Source organism: Vulpes lagopus, chromosome 6, assembly GCF_018345385.1.
Source record: "Vulpes lagopus strain Blue_001 chromosome 6, ASM1834538v1, whole genome shotgun sequence".
NCBI lineage: Eukaryota > Metazoa > Chordata > Mammalia > Carnivora > Canidae > Vulpes > Vulpes lagopus.
Genome location: NC_054829.1, coordinates 128,835,251 through 128,841,345, shown reverse-complemented (window position 1 = coordinate 128,841,345; position 6,095 = coordinate 128,835,251). Strand labels below are relative to the sequence as shown.

The window sequence follows — 6,095 nt, the reverse complement described above, 5'->3', positions numbered from 1 at the left end:
TGCTGTTTGAAATTAATATAGCTATTTCTGCTTTCTTTTAATATGTATTAGCATAGTGTATTTTCTCCATCTGCTTACTTTTAGTTTGTATGTCTCTTTATATTTAAAATGTTTTTCTTGGTGACTTCATTTAATGGGGCCTTGATTTTGATTCTTTCTGAGGATCTTTAACATTTGTTTTTGTTTTTTTTTTTAATTTTTTTATTTATCTATGATAGTCATACAGAGAGAGAGAGAGAGAGAGGCAGAGACACAGGCAGAGGGAGAAGCAGGCTCCATGCACCGGGAGCCTGACGTGGGATTCGATCCCGGGTCTCCAGGATCGCGCCCTGGGCCAAAGGCAGGCGCCAAACCGCTGCGCCACCCAGGGATCCCAGGATCTTTAACATTTGAATGGTGCATTTAGACCACTGGTTTTCAGTGATTATTGATATGTTTTGGCTCATATATACCATATTTGTTATTGTTTTCTATTTGATGCTTTTATACTTTGTCTTCCACACTTTTCTACCTTTTGTGGTTTTAAATGATTCAATGTTTTAAATGATTCAAAATGTTTTCATTGCTTAGCATATAGCATATATTTTGGGGGTTTTGCCCTAGGGTTTGTCTTTTTTCTTTCCCCAAAGATTTTATTTATTTATTCATGAGAGACAGAGAGAGAGGCAGAGACACAGGTAGTGGGAGAAGCAGGCTCTATTCAGGGAGCCCGAAGTGGGACTCGATCCCGGTTTTCCAGGATCATGCCCTGAGCTGACCGTGGCACTAAACCGTTGAGCCACCCAGGATGCCCCTAGGGCTTGGAATAGATATTTACAGCTAATTTAAATCCACTTTCAAATGACAATATACCACTTCATCAATAGTCTGAGTATATTATCACAAAATACACCTAATTCCTTCTTCTTGTTCTCTGTATCATTGCTGCCATTCTTTTCATTTATAAATAAGCATACAGAAGCACATAGGATACATACATAAGTATACAAATTCGAATATATTGTTGGTGTTATTATTTTTAAAAATGTATTGTTGGAATAATTAAGAATAAAAGATTTTTTTTAAATTTTATTGTCACTTATTCCTTTTTTTTTACTTATTCCTTTTTTAATGCTCTTCCTTTAACTAGATCTGAGTTTCTGACATATTATTTTCACTGTCTTTAAAAGACTTTTTTTTAGAGACAATACTTCACTTTGTTTTAGAGTCTGAATTATCTTTACATAATTAAGTTAATTTAGGCACACTAGTTTGCATTTTATAGAAAATAGTTATCTTTAGGTTACATACAGGAATGAGTATAATTTGCAAATGTTACAAAGATGATTCCAAATCTCAGCTAACCTCTCCCCTACATTGCAACCACTCATTTAGTCTTCAGTGAAAATAAAGACCAAAAATAATTGCTTAAACCTATCACTGTTTAGGATTCTGGTGGCTAAGTAATCCCTGAAAAAGCAGTAAGCCATGATTCTTAGAAAGCTCAGAAAACCAGCAAGCCTTAACTGAAAATAATTTAACAGAGGGCCACAAATTTTGTTTTCTTAAGAGGAGCTAGAAATTACAGATGTCATTTAGTAATGCGTTGACATGGCATTACCTAATGTGAGTGTTGCATGGAAACCCCAGGTCACCTCTTCCTGATTTGTTACTTTATATAAGCTTCTACTGTCATAGCATGGTCCTGCTCCCCAGACAGGGGACGAGGCAATAATGAATGGCCTTCTTCCTCCTGTAATCTGTTGGCAGGTTCCAAGACCAACCTACAGCCAATGGCTCCAAATAGGTATCCCAGGAACAGCCATCCAACCCAGTCATTAAACTTCTCTAAAGAAGGCAATCTAACCTTGGTTTTTCTAACCATGTATTTTTTTGTAAACAAATTAGAATCCATGGCTTTCAAATTAGCCAAAATCTGACCTGAGAAAAACATCCCGAAATTCAAAAGCATCAGTATCAGTTAATCTTGCCTTCTCTAGAACTCCTGGAATAGCATATGTTGTCTGAGTAGAAGTTGATCTTTTTTTTTTTTTTTAGAAGTTGATCTTTTGGATCCTAAGATATTTACACAAAATCCCTCAAAAAATGCCCTCCATTTATAACCCATGTCCAGAGCTTCTTCGTCTGCCATAATCAACACTGCTGATTCACCATCAGTCAGGAAAGAATTTGCAGCTGTCGCTGTACCACAGGGTTTGATGAATGTGGGTTTTGTTTGGCCATCTGCTCCAGGGAGAAAGGATGGATGGAATTACCTTGGTAACTGTATCTTTTCATGGTACTCTAAGATACAACGTCAGAGAGGAGTCCTTCATCTTGTGTCCTTATGGTCAGGCTGTGGGAATAAAGTGCATACTCGTCCTATTTGAGTCCGAAAAAGCAAAGGCAGTGACCATTTGCTCTGCAGAGAGCCCATCCTCTCACTGGTGGAGAAAGCCACCAGAAGGAGTTCAAGTGGTAAGAAATTCAATTCGAATTTAGAGGTTAAAAATACTGATCGATCCAGAGTCTTGGCCTTGTTGAGATCACGAATGATTTTCCCCATCTTCCTTGGATGGCAAATAGAGATGTCCAACATTAACTCCAAAGCACCTCCCACAAGTCCATCACATTGGCCAGAAGCAATGAAGCCAACACCTGTGGTCATGGCTTGGTTGGCAGAGATGCAGGCTCGTGTGAGCAGAACTCTTGTCGAAGAAGCCAGCTCCAAGGGCAGCCTCTCTACCACATTGCTTGTGTTCACTTCCTGTGTAACTGTGCCAAACATGATATAATCAGCAACTTCATTTGGAACACCGGTCTGATGCATCAAACCCGATAGTGCTGTTCTAGCCAAGTCATGCAGTTTCAGGCACATGCCTGATAGCTTAGGAGTGCAAACACCATCCACCACCTGGATAGTCCTTATATGTATTGGGGTTTGAAGACTTTTTCCATTTGGATGCCTGGTGCAGCTCATAGCCGGGAGGACAGCTCATAGCTGGAAGGACAGCTCATGATTGGAAGAAACAGCTCAGTCTTCAAAGAAAATGTGAAGACTTTTTTTTTTTCTTTTTAATAGTAGGAAGATTTTTAAATGTATAAGTCAAGACGAAAGTCATCCTGAAGTCATCTCACCTAGTTTCCACCATCCTGGGTCTTACCTGAGTAAAAGGTCTAGAAGTGAGTGACAGGGCTCAAAAGGACCTAGAGGTGACAGGCCTAAAAAGGCTTCCTCCCACCAGTCAGCATCTTTGCAGGCTCCTGGGTCCTGAGGGGGCTGCCCCTGGCTGTCTGACTAAAACCCAGCATCCTTTCTTGGGCCTCCTTCCTTCCACTGGAGAAAAGGGTCCTTTACACCACATTAGTTAGACATGAAGGGCAGGAGGCGGCCCTCGACAGCATGGCATCGGGGTCTTACTTAGGCAGGTGGTGCACGGGAGAGCCTGCTGACCTTTGCAGCAGGAAGAACAGGCTCTGCAGGTCGCCTCAACCTGAAGTGTCTCCGCCCTCTGGGGCCAGGGCCCTGGGTTCGGGGCAGTCAGCACACAACCTCCCCCTTGGGGCCGCCTGCAGGACCCTCCCCTGCTGAAGTCCCTGCAAGACCCTCCCCTGCTGGGGCCACCTCAGGACTCACCCCTGCTGGGGTGCCTGCGGGACCCTCCCCTGCTGAGGCCACCTGAGGATGCTCTCCTGCTGGGGCGCCTGCAGGACCCTCCCATGCTCCAGGCCTTCTGCGGGCAGGACCCTTCCTCACTTGGGCGAGGCCCCAGGGCGGCACCCCCAGGGCTGCGCAGAACCCCTGAGGAGACCCAGGCAGCCCCAATGCCCCCCTCTGTGTAAGTAACTATTTTTAACATTTCTTGCAGGACAAAGCTCCTGGCTGTCGGGTTTTGGCTGTGTGAGGAAGTGTTTATTTCTCCTTCACTTTAGGAGGATAATTTGACAAGGTACAGAATTCTAGCCTGGTGGGTTTTGTTTTGTTTTGTTTTTTGTTGTTGTTTTTTTGTTTTGTTTTGTTTTGTTTTGTTTTCTCTATGTGTTTAGATGTTTAGATTTCACTGTCTTATGTTCCTGCTTGCATGGTTTCTTGAGAAGTTGGCTGTGATTTTTATCTTTGTTCCTCCATGGCAAGGTGCTTTTTTTTTTTTTTTTTTTTGTTAACTATGACTTCTCTACCTCTGGTTTCCTGTAGTTTGAAACTGTAGGTGTTTTGCTTTTGATTTTTTGGCATTTATCCTACTTGGTTTTCCTTTTCTTTCTTTTTTCCTTTTTTTTTTTTTGTGCCTTGAATTTTATATATAAAATTGTCATCTCATATATATATATATATTTTAATTGGAGTTGGATTTGCCAACATATAGCATAACACCCAGTGCTCATCTCCTCAAATGCCCACCTCAGTGCCCATCACCCAGTCACCCCATCTCCCGACCTGCCCTCCCTTCCACTACCCCTTGTTGGTTTTCAGTGAGATTTGTGGATCTGTGGGTTAGTGTCTGACAGTAATTTGGGGGAGATTCTCAGTCATTACTGTGTCTTCTGTTCCTTTTTTTCTTAGGTTTTAGTCAGCAAGTTTTCTCAGAGGGCAGGCCTTGTTAAGGACAAAGCACCCGGGGACTCCTGGGTGGCACAGTGGTTGAGCGGCTGCCTTTGGCTCAAGTCGTGATCCCTGCATTTCCCTTTGCCAGTGTCTCTGCCTCTCTCTCTCTCTGTGTGTGTCTCTCATGAAAAAATAAATAAAATCTTAAAAACAAAACAAAACAAAAAAGATTAAAAACAAAAAAGAATAGAACCGAGTGCCTGGAGTATTTCAAAATGGTTTTGCTCCCCCACTCCCAAGAAGACCAAGGGGATTTTTCTCTGGTATTTACTGTGAGAACCTGGTCAAGTTCTTGAAGTAAATCATAACAGAGTTGTGGAGGCCCTTCAAATAACTGGGTTCCCTGAGAGCTTTTATTTTATTTTTTTAAATTTTTTAAAGATGTATTGATTTATTCATGAGAGACACAGACTGAGAGAAAGAGAGGCAGGGACATAGGCAGAGGGAGAAGCTAGTGCTGTGCCCAAGACTGCAAATCCGAGAAACCACCAAGGAGCCGACACGGATGCAAGCACACGAGGGTTTATTTGCAAGCTTGAGCTTGGGTCCAAGTGTACCCGACACAGCAGAGCAGGGACTTGGACCCCGAAATGGGTTACAGCTGGGTTTTTTATGGGCTGGTCTAGGGGACCTCCAGAAGAGGGTGGGGATTTCTCAAGTTCTGTTTACATTCTGATATGGGGCTTTCAAGGGCATTGAGCTCTGTTCTCATTCTAATATGGAACTTTCTACCACGGGCGTGGGCTCTGTTGTCTTCCTATATGGGACTCTCTGCCGAGGGCAATTCTGAGCTCTGTTGTCTTTCTGATATGGGATTCCCTGGCAAGGACATTCTGCAGTTTTTCCTGTAAAGTTCAGCTCTTATTCACAGGGGCCTAAGATGGCTGTACTTGTGCTAATGCTAAACTTGAGGTGGAATGGCCTTGATTTTTCTCGGCCTCCACAGCTAGCTCCTCACAGGGAACCCAAGGTGGGACTAGATCCTGGATCCCAGGACCATGACCTGAGCTGAAGGCAGGCGCCCAACCACTGAGCCACCCAGGCATCCTTCTTGAGAGCTTTTAAGGCTCAGACTTGTACACACTGAGTCTCCAGCAATCCTTCAGTTACAGTTTTGGTTTCCTACTCCTCCCTTTCCACTTGGGTTCTCATGGTACCTGAGGTTCCTTGTGTACTCTCTGTCTCTCCAGTCTAGGGAGCAGCAGTTTACCCCTGTGCCCTCCCCTCTTTTAGGGATCCAGGAAGGGTTGTTGATTTTTTAGTTTGTTTAGCTTTTTCACTTGTGAACGATAATATGACAACTTTTAAGATCCTTATTTGCAGAACCAAAAACTGACCTAAATATGTCGGTTTAGCATATAATCACTTGCTCATGGTTTAATGCCTATATAACAAGAGCTCCATCCCTCTCTCACTAGAGATACTGCTGTGCTGCACCAGCATTTCCTAAGCCAGGAGTCTGAAGTCATTCTGGGCACTCAGTTCTCCTATTTCTTGTCTCACAAGAGAACAG

The 6,095-nt window shown here is 43.1% G+C and overlaps 1 pseudogene; it reads right to left on the bottom strand.

The window, feature by feature from the left end:
- Positions 1-1,648: 1,648 nt before the first annotated feature.
- Positions 1,649-2,959, bottom strand: LOC121492738 (annotated as a pseudogene).
- Between the last annotated feature and the right edge of the window lie 3,136 nt (positions 2,960-6,095).